Here is a 13634-nt window from a genome sequence, read left to right on the forward strand (position 1 = left end):
CTCTTTCTTGCATGATTTCATTGCATCCTCACAGTAGTCCATGTGGTGTAATTGCCTAGCTTTACAGATAAAAAAAAAAAAGAACTCAGGGAGGGTAAGTAACATGTTCAAGGTCACACAGAGCTAGAAAATAAAGAGGTGGGGTTCAAAGCCAGGTAGTTGGACTGCAGGGCCCACTTTATTTATCCCACTCTGCCTCTCCTCAGCTTCCTGGTTTCATTGGAGAAGTGAATACAGAGGAAGAGTGGGCATTTTTTTTCTCTGGGACATTGTTGTCAAAGCCTGCCGGTCACCTGCAGCCAGCTATAAGCATTTGGCTTTTCAGACTGCTGGGTGTTGCCCTGGGCCGCCTTCTGGGTGAAGATCCTAATCTCCTGCAGCAAAGCAGGCCATCCAGTGCCCAGCTTGCATGTGGCTACAAGTCTCAGACTGTCTCCTCTGGGGCATCCAATCTCAGCCTGCAAAATTCCCTGGAGGAGAGGCTTCCTCCAGGCTCCTGGCCTGGGTAGGAAGGAGACACTCACGAGTCCGGGCCTGCCTCACTGGGGTTCCATGGCCAAACCAGGATGTTCCTGGCACAAGATGGGGAACAAGGGCCAGGGCCCTGGGCACAGAAAGACAAAGTTGGTGCAAAGACTTCTGGGACATGGAGACAGCACCCGGGCGCCAGGAGCACGTTACCTATCCTCTTTCATTCTGGACTGACGCCTTTCACCTGCAGTTTGAGGGGGAAGTATTAAGTAAGTCCAGGGTGGTGGAACCCACTCTGGAGGTCTAGGGCACAGGAGGCTATCTGCTGCGGCCCTAAAAGAGTGCTAATCACAGACCAAGCTCGGGGAGTGACATTCTGGTTCAGTGAGCTCACTGACTCAGCACATGGTAAGCTAGGGAACAGGCACACCATTATCCTCACTGTCTCCACCAGCCCCGTCCACATCTCCTCCTCCTGCTGCTCCTCCTCTCTATTCTGCCCCCATTGTCAGCCCCATGACCATCCTCATCTTCACCCCCCCCCAGCATCTTCATCTCCATCTCTACCACCCAGCACCTTTAGCTCATTTTCACTCCCTCCTCACTGTCATCATCGTCTCCACGAGTGTCACAGTGGCAACCTTCTGGTCACTCACACAGCTTCTCAGACCAAAACCCCATCCTACAGATGTGGAAACAGAGAGAGATCACGATCCATCTACTCCCTAGGCAGATGGTGAGGAATTTGGATTCTGACCTGCCAGAGTCCCCAGTTTGATTCCTGGCTCTGCCATGTTCAAGCTGTGCGTCTTCAGGGCCCACGTGCTGTGAACTCCAGAGGCCTGTAAAACAGCGATGATCTCATTCCTGCCTAGGAGGGCTGTGGGAAGGGGTGCAGGACCTAAGCAAGTAAAACCCTGGCTCACGGCCTGGCTTGAGTCGTAAAAGCAAAGCAAACACAATAAAAATACTCTGGCAAAGGAAGCAGCAGTTAAGAGAATTGCTTGGGACATGAAGCAAGGCTTTCCCAGCGGCCCCAGATTTGAAGAAGCAGGTGTTTCCAGGTCAGAGAAGGAACACTACAGTGGAGCGGCTTGCAGGCAGCGACCCTTAAGGACCTGCGTTCCTCTCACGAGCCCAGGTGTGGTGGCAAAGAGGAGAGCTTTGGCATGGAGCAGAGCTAGAAGCCAGGCTGAAGCTGAGAGCCTTCAGGGACCAGGTCCTTTCTCAGGCCGGTCTCTTTCCACTCCTGCCCCAAAGCAGCCAGCACACCCACCCACCCCAGCCCACCTCCCTGCCACACACAGCAACATTTCCTTTAGGACCCTTCTCCCTCTTTGATGATTTGTTTCTGAACAGAAATAAAGGTGGACCCGTGGTTGATCCTATGCCAGACAACCCTGGGTGTCTTCCCTCCAGCCTCTAAGGCTGTGTATGTGTGCAACACAACTCCAGGCGTGCCCTTCACAGACACCACATTGTGAACTACGCCTTCTTGAGTTGTGCAGTGCACAGCGGCACATGCAGCTGTATAAGACATTCTGCCAGTCTCTTTCTTCCCAGGGAGGGCACAGAATGATCTCAGGTTCAAGACAGAGGAAGGTTGGATGGCATTGGGATGCCAATCAAGATTCAAAGGACTGGCTGGGTGTGGTGGCACCTGCCTGTAATCCTAGCACTTGGGAGGCTGAGGAAAGAGGATTGACATGATTTCAAGGTCAGTTTGAGCTACACAGAGGGTTCAAGGACAGTCTGAACTACATAGCAAGCCCTGCCTTAAAACAAATGAACAAAAATATCCAAAGAGCCAAGGTTTGTTTGTTGCTGTCCTGAGAAGGTTGTTTTTGAGCATGATGGTGACTGGTGATTATTATTCCACATAGATTTAATTATTCCCCGCCATTCTTGCTGTGTGACTTGAGGCAAATCACTTGGCCTCTCTGTACCTCATGCTTGTCTCAAACAAATGGGAAGATAGTAATACATGATAACACTAGCTCTCCCTGTCTGACAAGGTGGCCATGAGAAGGAAATGAGATTGCCTGGGTCACTCAGCCTGCTGCATGTAAATGTTCACTACATGCTAAGGTTCAGTAAAATCACCAGCCAGGAAGGTTGGGCTGGTGTCACCTGCTGGAAGGCAGCTCCCTGAAATCCTTCCAGGACAATGGAGGATTGGGGCACAGTGCCAGATCAATTCAGTACTCCACTGGGCCTTGCTAACATCAGTTTGCCAGAGGCAAGTGCTGTTGGGCCTCTAAGACTGTGCACAGCCACTGTGCAGTCAGTACCAGGAAGGAGGAGGCCTCAGTGCTGCCCCCAGCCCCGGCTCTGCAAGCCTCACCTCACTCATGGGCTGGGCTTGGCCTACTGTCTCTTTTTGTGCAGCCAGTGAGCTAAGAATAGCTTTTACACAGTTAAAAAAAAAAAAAAAATAAGAGAAGCAAGGTAAGACGATGCATGCCTGTAATCCCAGTACGCTGGGGGGCTGACAGGAGGATCACAAGTTCAAGTCCAACCTGGACAATTTAGCCACTTAACATCTATGTCAAATTTTAAAATAAATGTTTTTAAAAGGCTGGGGATATAACCAAGTCCTTTAGTTCAATTTCTTGTACTACACCCCCAAAAAAGTTTTTTCATAATGTGTGCAGATTACATTCATCAAAATTCAGTATTCCCAAATATTGTTGATTGCTCGTGTATTACCTATGGCTACTTCTGCACTGAATACCCATCATGAGATCCTCCAATGTGAATGCACACAGAACCTTAAAATATGAATACTAGGACCTTAACTGGCCAAGTTTGATGACCCTGCTCTGGCCAGAGATTCCCATATCTGCAGCACATTCAAACAACCCAAGGAGCTTTGTCAAAGTTTGGTGCTCACATTACACCCACAACCAAGTAAATCTGAATGTCTGAGGCTAGGAGCCAATCAGCAGTGTTTTTAAAGATCTTCAGATGGCTGTGCCAGGCAGTGGAGATCAAGATAATCCTGGTGTCCCTTCTATGTGTGCCCTGGCAGAGCTGAGCTGCCTGCCCCTTCCCAAGGTCACAAAAATGGCCCAGTGTTTAAGGCACCATGCCTGCCCCCACGCCTATGGGCAGGGTCACAAGTTTATATCCCTCAAGCCTTGTTTTGTGTTCTGTGTAGTAATTTTTGTTGAAAGAGTGGGTGCTGAGGATTGAACCCAGGTCCTCATCTATGCTAAGCATGTGCTTTACCACTGAGCTATACCCCAGGCACTAGTAACTTTTGTTTTCTTTTTTGTTTTGTTTTGCTTTGCTTTGCTCTGCTCTGCTCTGCTTTTGTAGTCCTGGAGATTGAATTTAGGATATTACACCTGCTAAGCAAGTGCTTTATCACTGAACTAATCGCTACCCCCTTTTGCTTTAAAGATTATTTTGAAACAGGGTCTCACTAACCAGGCTAGCCTTGAACTTGTGACCTTCTTGTCTTATCCTCCCAAACAGTTAGAATTATAAGCATGTATGACCGTGTCCAACTCCTAGTAATATATAAACGAGAAAATTTCATTTTAATGTCTGGGTTTCAGATTCTCTCAAATCATTGCAAGATCTAGCTCTCCTGAACCTGTGAATCCAATTGGTAATAACTGACTGGATCTAACATGGCTTTGTGAGATCACCTACCTGGCCCCCAAGAACATTTGAGTTTGATGCCTCTGTCTGAATTGTAAGGAACTCTAGGCCAACACATCTCAAACTGTGATATGCAGAATCACCTGGAATCTGGTTAAGCAGATACTGGCTGGAAAGTAGCTCAGTGATAGAGCACTCATCTAGCACACATGAGACCCTGGATTCTGTCCCCAGCACCAAAAAGGGGTAAACAGTGAAGGCACAGATTCTGACCCAGTAGGTTCAGCGGGATCTGAATTTTGCAAGTCTAACAAACTGCTGCTTCCAATCTCAGTAAGCCATAAGACAGGAGTTCTTGAATTTTATTTAGCATGGCCTCAAATTTCTGGAAGATGGTTACGACACAGATTGCTTGTTATAACCCAGTTTCTGATTCAGGTGGGCAGAGGTGGGACCTGAGGATATGCTTTCCTAACAAGTTCCTGGGGGCTGCTACTGAGGCTGGTCAGGAGACCAGAATTTGGGAACCTTGCTCTCAGCTATGCCCTGGGCGCCCAGTGGATTTTCATTCACAATGAGGACAGATGCCTTGACAGCTAGTTCTCAGTGAGTAAATCAGGCTTTGGACAGCTTCTTTAGCCAAACTCTCTTTAACCAGACTGGAGCAGTTTCCTCAAGTTCAAATGAATAATTTAAAGACATCACTGGAGCAGGGAGAGGGCAGAACTTTGTGTCTGTTTATTGGAAACTTCCCCATACCAAGGGATCCGATCTGTGCGGCTGCTAGCAAGGGTCCTTCCCAAGCAGGTCTTGCCTTAGACACTGTAGGGAGTCCATGAAAATGGATTTGAGCCTCGCATATGGAGCAGGTTGGGGTGGACCCAGATCCCCAGTTCAAAGCCTGAAGCCACAAGTCGGGAGGAGACAGGCCACACCCCACAGATAGGTATGACTGCTACAGTTTCAGGGACACACTGGGCTCAGAGCCATCGACCACAACTGCCCTGAACAAGAATGACCACCCAGGCTAGGACCGGTTCCTCGGAGTTCTTGAACTTGAGAGGGCTGGCAGCCAGATCTGGACGGTGAGCGTTCGGCCGTCAGAGATTATGAATCGTTTCACTCTCTTCCTGAACCCTTAGAAGCAGGGTCTGGTTGCCTGGGCTCCTTATCTCTCTGGAAGCCAGAAGTCTTCTGAGCCAGAAGCTTGTGCTGGGCAAGGGCTTAAAGTCTCACATAGTAGGCAGTCCGTGGGGCAGGCAGGTGCGTGGGACACTCGTGCTGCTTATGTGTGCTCTGCCTGTCAGCTCACAGCTGGGTGACCTGGGTGGCCATGGATGCCAGGGACTCCTAGCAGGATTGACTCAAGGAATAAGTGGGATGCTTACAGCTCGTGCCATGACAGTCACGGGTTCATGCTAGGTGCTCAATGAATGGCGGCTACTATTTTCAACCTCATGATAGACGTGAATTACTAGTTACTTGTGTAAACTGCTCCAACACAGCCTACCTCCTCCTGCCATTGCAGCCTCCACACCTGAGTGTGCAGGTGTCGGAAAGCACCTGTCTGGCAGCAACTATATTCATTCTGATAGTCAACCCATGTATAACTGCCTACTGCATGCTGGCTGTCATTCTGGGTCAGTATTGTCCCTTATATGTACAACACAAGCCACAAATCAATTTAAACCACGTATACAATTTTAAATATTTCAACAAGCAGTAGAGCACTGGCCTAGCACGAACAAGGCCCTGGGTTCAATCCCTAATACAATGGTTTATTTGATGAAATAAACAATAAATAAATAAATAAATAAATAAAAATGTTTCAAAAGCAGAATTTTTAAAAAAGAATTAAAAGGGTGTGGTGGCTCACGGCTGTAATCCCAACATTCAGGAGGCTGAGGCAGGAGGATTGTTGCAAGTTCGAGACCAGCCTTGGCTACAAAGTGAGCTCAAGCCTTAACTGCATAGTGAGACCCTGTCTAAAAAAAAAAAAAAAAGAATTCAAAGAAGCAGAATTAACATTGATGATTTATTTTATTGAAACTACAGATCCAAAATATGACTGCTTTAGTATGTATTCCATATTAAAACTTACTAATGATATTTTTGCATTCCACTTTTTTTTTTTGAGGCAAGTTCTCACTATGTAGTGAAGCTGGCCTTGAACTCACTTATATAGTCTAGGCTGGCCTCGAACTCATGGTGATCATCCTGTCTCGGCCTCCCAAGTGTTGGGATTATAGGCGTGTGCCAGCATGCCTGGATGTCAATTTATTTTAAACCAGAAATGTGGTAAAATGCTTATAACATACAAATGACTACTTTAACTCTTTTTTTCTTTTCCTTTTTTTTTAATTGAGGCTTGAATCAGGATCTTTGCACTAAGCTAAATCTCCAAACTTTATTATTATTATTATTATTAATGTTGAGACAGACTCTCGCTAAACTGCCCAGACTGGACTCAACCTTTGATCCTCCTGCCTTAGCCTCCCAGAGTGCTGGAATTACAGGCCCACAACACCACACCCGGCTCACTTAACCATTTTAAAATCTACAGTTCAGTAAAGTTAAGTACATTCACACTGCTGTACATCTATCTCCAGAACATTTTATAAAGTGTTAATGAGATTTTTCATGCCTTTCCTTTCATGTTACTTCTTTGAAATCTAGATTTTGCCTTAGACTTACAGCATAGTTCAGTTCGACGAGGAACATTGCCAGCACCTGACAACAGCTGTAGGTGCTTTGTGGCTACTGTGAGGCGCAGCAAGCTCTGCTGCTGGGGTGGAGCAGGGAGCAGTGGGGCTCAGTCCATCGGTGTCAGAGTCAGGCTTGGGCAGGGGAATATGGGCAGGAAGCAAGCTGATGGATCTGATGGTCTCAGGTAGCACTAGACCCTGCAGTGAGGAAAAGCAGAGGCTCAGCCAGGCTGGCCAGAACTCTGGGGAGGCCTCTCTGTGGTGTAGTCTTTGAGCCGAGTTTTCACACAGCAGCCAGCCTGAGGGAAATCTAGGATGATGATCTCTACTCTTGACTGTGCGATGGATATTTGGGGAGTCAACACATGTGGTGTAAAGAGAGAGAGAGAGAGATGTCAAACCCATCTCGACCCATGCACTCCATCACAGTGAGGGAGGCCCTGCACAGGGCTTCTTCTTTAAGAACTCCCTGGATTGTCCTGTACCACCGCCAGCACAGGGGGAAGCCACCTAAGGGACACCTTTCCATGCAGAGGCGAGAGCAGGCATAAAGGCCCTGAGGTGTAAAGAGGTATCTTGAGGAATGGAAGCAAAGAAGAGGGGATGACACTGTAAGCCTGGAGTGATCAGGGGCGCTCAGGAGCATGGCAGGAGCTTGGATTTTATTCTCTAACCGTGGACAGAAGGCATTGCTGGCCTCTTTACAGGAGAACTACAGGGTCTCTTGCCAGAAATTCTAGACCCTGACTTGTCTCTGCCTAAGTGGAAAGCATGCAAAATGGTGTGTGTTTGTGTGTGTGTGTGTGTGTATAATGTGTCATATACCTTGTTTTCCTTTTCTTTTTTCTGGGTGCTGGAGAATGAATCCAGGTCCTGTTGCCAGCTAGGCAGGTGCTCCACCACTGAGCTACATCTCCAGCCTTTTTTGTCTTGAGGCAGGATCTCTTCCTCAGCTTCCCAGGCTGACCTTGAACTTGTGATGGTTCTGCTTCAGCTTCCAAATTAGCTGGGAATACAGATGTGCCACCATACCTACTACCTTTAAATTGGTAGTACAGACTTCCAGGACAGAGGATTAAATATAGAACTGTTTCCATAGATGATTGTGGAATTGTTTGTCTAGAGAGAAAAAAACCAGATTCACCCCAAAGCCAAAATCATTCCCATGCAAGGGCAAGGGAAGGAGGCCTTCCCTTGACCTCATTGTCCTGCTCCTCCCGATCCTATATTCATTGGAGACCTCAGCCTCCCCTCTCCCACACCCCTCTTCTGCCCCCTCACCCTCAGTCCTACCTTCTCCCTTTTCTGCTTTTCTAATCTTCTCAGGCTGCTATAACAAAATTCCAGACTGGGACACTCAAGCCACAGATGGCCATCTTCACACAGTTCTGGACGCTGAAATCAAGGATGGAGGTGTCAGCTGGGCTGGTTTCCCCTGAGCCCTGCTCCCTGGCTCCTTCACACTGTGTCCATGAGAGGTCTTTGCTCTGTTTGTGTCCCTCTGTGTGCCCAAGTTTAGTGTTCTGACAAGACACCAGTGTGACTGGATGAAGATCCACACTACTTGCTTTATTTTTAGCTAAATCACCACCTTCTGTGCTTGTCTTCAAACACAGACACATTCTGAACTTCTGGGGGTTGGGGCTGTGGCACACAAAATTTTTCCTTTTTTATCAGTGTATGTTTGTGATGCATAATAAGTGCATTGATGATGGAGATTGCTGCATACACATTTCACCTCTTGATCCTTTTTACTCCCCCTTCCGCCCCTCCCATTTCAGTCTCCCCAGTCCTCTTCTCATCTCCATGAAATCTCTCTCTCTGTTTCTTATTATCTTTATTTTGCTCTTTGAATTATTTATTCTTTGGGCTTCTCATACAGAGAAACCATGCAATATTTAAAAGTGTTAAACTCAATACCAAGTGCTCAGTGTGCAGTACCTCACTGGGATGGGAGGAATGCTGAGAGGGGAGAGTTATTGCTGGTCCCACCTACAGATGAGGCAGCCGAGGCCAGGAGGGATGATGTGATTTTGCCAAAATCACCCAGCCACAAAGAGATGACACGACACAAAGACTCCACTCAAATCTGTCTGACTCTAGAGCAAAACATTTTTAATAATAGTATCATTTAGCCAGGTATAGTGACACATGCACATAATCCCAGCACTCTGGGAGACTCGGATTACAAATTAGAGATTTAGCAAGACCTTATCTCAAAATAAAGAGGGCTGGGGATGTATCTCAGTGCAAGGCTCTGAGTTCAATCACCACCATTTCAAATAATAGTAATAGTAATAGTAATAATAACATCATGTGTGCTTCCCAATGGGATGCTGGGAGACCAAGGCCCTCATCTATGAGCAGCTTGGCCTGCTTTTCTGACTCTCTTCCAGGATGTTACATTTTATTCCCAGTGGATAGCTGCCATTTTCTCTATCTCTCTCTCTCTCTCTCTCTCTCTCTTTCTCTCTCTCTCTCTGTGTGTGTGTGTCTCTCTGCAAACACACACACGCACACAAACATACACATGTGTCTTCCAAGGTATATCTGATACATCCTCTCCCAGCTGGCTGTAGCCCAGGGAACAGAGGGAGGCAGGGAGCAAATCCAGCCTACCACATCCTTCCTGCTGGCTGTTAACACACATCACCTACTCTGGGCAAATGATCACCTGTATTGCTAGGTAAGGGCAGAGCCATGGGCTTTGGTGCTCTTCACTGGCACCCCCAAGCCATCTGTCCTTTGGGAAGTGATGTCACGGCTTCTGGTGCTGGGCCTGATGGGCAAGGTGTCTCCCCATGTTACTGGGCTTGTACAATAAAAGCCTGGTACAGTTGACAATTTGAGCAATAAGGAAAGCAAACACAGAGTTGTGCCTCTGTCAACAAAATAGTGAAGAACGGAGCCACCCAGAGAATATTAGTGTCTGTGTATTCCTCCAAAATTCACCTTTTTTTTTTTTTTTTTTTTTTTTTGCCTCTTGGATTATTTTGTTTTTGAGATCATAGTGAGATCCAAGGCCAGCTACACAGTCCAGGCTGGCCTTGATCTCACTATGTAGTTTTCCATCAGCCTTCCTCAGCCTCTCTAGCGCTGGGATTATAAGCATACACTGCCCATGTGTGGCTGAAATCCATCTTCAGCTCACCCTGCCCCCAAGAGCTGAGGAAAAACCCTCCTCAAAAGTTGTAGAAGGAAGTATCAGTTTGCTAGATATTCTAGGCAGGTTTTAAAGCCGATGAAACACCTATTCTTTAAGGTTTGTTTCTGAATTTTTTTAAAAGGCTATAAAATAACCCAGAAAATTTGGAAAACAGGCACAAATATTGGAACATAAACTAAAAATTTGCGTTCAATCTTAACCCCTTTTGCAAACCTCTGTTCTGCCAAATAATAGGACCTTTTGTAGGGGCTATGCTGAGACTCAAACTCAGGGCCTGTGCACTAGCTGGAGAAGTGCAGTGAGCTACTACAGCCCCAGCTAGAAATTGAACCTCAAGTACCCCAGTATCTCCTGGCTCCTTTTCCCCAGCTATATCTTAATTCTAGGAGTTTAACATAAAAACAAATTTTAGGGCACAAGTGACAGCACATACCTATAGCCCCATCTACTCAGTAGGCTGAAGCAAAAGAATCCCAAGTTCAAAGCCAACGTGAGACCCTGTTCAAAATAATGTAAAAAATTAAAAGGGTTTGTGATGTAGCTCAGTGTTCCCTGCATTCAATCCTGAGTACCACCAAAAGAAAAAAAAAAAGACAAACAGGTGATAAAAAGATCTATATTTTCTGCTTCCCTAGAATAATTTTCCCTAATAATCAGTTTTCCCATACTCAATGATCCTTTCAGTCTCCTTACAAGATTGGTTCCAGTTCCAAAGTCTAATGACATAGTATTTGCATACAATCTGCCCACAACCTCCTATATATTTTATGTCACTTCTAGTTTACAAGACATGATACAATATAAACACAATGCAGGTAGTATTGTTCTAGTGTATTATTTAAGGAATCATGACAAGAAAAAATTTTATACATCTTCAGTACAGATGCGGTTTTGTTTGTTTGTTTGTTTTTTGGTACTGGGGATCAAACTCACAATCTTGTGCTTGCCAGGCAGGCTTTTAGGTCACTGAACTAAATCCCTGGCCAGATGCAATTTAAAAAAAAAAAATTTCTATCCAAGATTGGTTGAGCCCACAGATGTGGGCCCTGCACATACAGAGAGACAACTGTACCCACAATATCACCTTTTCCAAGGAGCATTCTACCAAAAGCTTTTTTCTATGTTGCTATAAAAGTGACATGGAATTGTTACTTTTATGATATAAGTAATATATCTTCATTGTAGGAAAGTTATAAAACACAGATAACTTTATTTTTTTTGACAGGACTAGGGATTGAACCCAAGACCTCACAGATGCCAGTCAAATGTTCTACAACTGACCTATATCCCATCCCTATTTTATTTGATTGTATTTTATTTTAAGACAAGCTGGCATCAAACTTGAGATCTCCCTGACTCATCTTCTTGAGTAACTGGAATTACAGGTGTATACCACCACCCCCAATTTTAGAAATCCATGATCCTGCTGCCCAGAGATAATCACTGTAAGCATTCTGGTTAGTGCCACCCAAATTTTTTTGCTGTGCACACAGATAAATATAAATTCACAAATTGCTTTAAACAAAATAAACTAACCATCTTTAATGTTAATGACTCCCCAGTATTCCATTGTGTATCTTGAGAAGCTTCTTGAGCCTTCCATTTCTATTGCTCCTTTAACTTTTCTTGCCATGGGCATCCACATCCATGCAGAGAAGCCTGGCAGTGAAGATGTCATCACCATGAGTATGGGCACACGTAGCCAGTAGATGAATAAGGAAATGGTGAATGTTGGTTTCTCTCAGAACCGCTGAAGGGCTGGTGATGTAGCTCAGTAGTAGAGCTCTTGCCTCACATCCGCGAGGCCCTACATTCCATTCTCTGAACTACAAAATAAAGGACTTTCTTAACCTGACCGCTGTGTCTCCACATCAGATGTCTCAGAGTTTGGGGACTTCTGGTTCCATTGTGGGCTGGCATCTGGGCTGGAGGCCTTTGTACTCCTAGGCCAGTGCTGGAGAAACCTACAGAACAAGTTCTGTGAGGAGAGCTGGGGCTGGGGGCTCAGTGTGCCTGGTTGCCTGAGTCACAAGTGACATAGTGTTTCATCTAATCTGGCGCGTTTTCAAGAGGCGGGTGGATCCCTGCTGAATCTGAATCCCCGTGCACAGGCAGCTGCAGATGGTGCACAGATAGTGCACGCAGTCAGCTTTCATCGCAGTAGTAGTTATTTATGTTGAGGTGTATTAGAAAAGACATATAATTAGTAACATCCAACCTGTAATTCTACAGATGTTCTTGCTTAGAACGTGGCTAGTGTAGGTATTTAAGTAAAAACAGGAGTGAGTCAATTTAAAGAAAGATATTGAATAAATGGCAGCGTGACCAGCACCCAGTGGTAGCCCACGTCCTGCCGGCAGCGCTCAGAGGCAGCCTGAGTGCGTGAAGCAGTTTGTCTCAGGGACAGAAGGACAGCTGGCCAGCCCTAGCTCCAGCCCCTGACCTGCCTCTGTCTCCAGAAACAGATTCTCACACCTTCTCAGCCTTGTCCCCGTGAGCTGTGCCCCAGAACCCAGAGGACTTTGAAAGTAAGCAGTCCACATGCTTGCATTGAATGAGTTCCTGAAATCCAGGCACCGGTCGGATGGGAACATAGCACTCCTGACTGTGCACTTGTGGCAGGTGGCCCCGTGTCATGAGCGATGACTTGAATGTTTATTTTGGGTATGAATTTTAAAGTAGCTCTCTGTATTTATGCTTTTCTTTAGTGCCAGACTATCCTGTTGGCCTGTGAAGGGGTCTCAGTGACCTCACAACCATTGTTGCTGATCCTGTTCATTGTATTCATGAGTCTTTTTTTTTTTTTTTTCAAAACTGCTTCTGAGTAGCCAACTGTGGTGGCTCACACCTGTCATCCCAATGCTGTGGGAGCCTGAGCCAGGAAGATGGGACGCTCCAGGCCTACCCAGGCCACTTAGAGAGACTCTGTCTCAAAACTAAAATAAAAATGAAAGGATTGAAGATATAGCTCAGGTGGAAGGCCCTGAATTTATTCCCAAATACCACCTCCCACCCCCCAAAAGTGCTTTGCACTAGAATGGTATCTCTGGGTCTGTGGCATCCGCAGGTCGCCCTAAAACTTGAGGAAAGTGCAGATCAAGATTCTTTGTCCTGTGGTCATTTTCTTTCTGTTCTTTATAACTTTCACTATTAAACAAAATGAGTTCCTGTGCTAATTAACAGTAAGTGCTCTAATGGTGGTGTAATTACTAAAGAAAATTCCCGTCTGTTTTAGAGCTATCACTCAAAGAACATGGGGTGAAATAACATGTCAGGCAATTGCTTTAAAAAAGGAAGAAAGTAGGAAGAAAAAGGAGGGAAGAGAGGACAAAGACAGGGAGACAGGGATGATGGAAGGGAGACAAGACTGTTGAATCTAGGAAAGGAATATATGCAGGGTACCTTCTGTGTGTTTTGGGGAACCGTAAAACATTAAAATTAAAGTGGATGTGGTGGCCCAGGCCTATTATCCCAGCACTGTGGAAGGCTGAGACAGGAGGATCACAAGTTTGAGCACAGTTTAGTGACTTAACGAGTCTTGATCTCAAAATTTAAAAAAAGAGAGAGAGTGTAGCTCAGTGTGAGCGGTCTTGGGTTCAATCCCCCATACAGAAACAGAAGTCTCAGGATTTAGAATCAAAGGCTTAGTTCCAATCTGGTCCTTGACTGGAAAGTTTATAAAC

At 45.8% G+C, this 13634-nt stretch overlaps 1 protein-coding gene and 1 long non-coding RNA gene across 2 annotated transcripts in view; one reads left to right on the top strand and one right to left on the bottom strand.

Annotated features, from left to right (window-relative positions):
* The window catches only part of Scnn1b (sodium channel epithelial 1 subunit beta), a 64229-nt gene that overhangs the window by 12860 nt on the left and 37735 nt on the right, over window positions 1–13634 (top strand). The window lies entirely within an intron of this gene.
* On the bottom strand, window positions 1767–8464 carry LOC134470736 (uncharacterized). The gene is made up of 3 exons (XR_010039877.1): window positions 8079–8464; window positions 7611–7904; window positions 1767–6983 (listed from the first exon to the last, which is right to left on the bottom strand). It is a non-coding gene; the product is annotated as an uncharacterized LOC134470736 (long non-coding RNA).

This window comes from Cavia porcellus, unplaced genomic scaffold (assembly GCF_034190915.1).
Source record: "Cavia porcellus strain 051 isolate PalLab524CR breed Dunkin Hartley unplaced genomic scaffold, mCavPor4.1 scaffold_16, whole genome shotgun sequence".
Classification (NCBI taxonomy): Eukaryota; Metazoa; Chordata; class Mammalia; order Rodentia; family Caviidae; genus Cavia; species Cavia porcellus.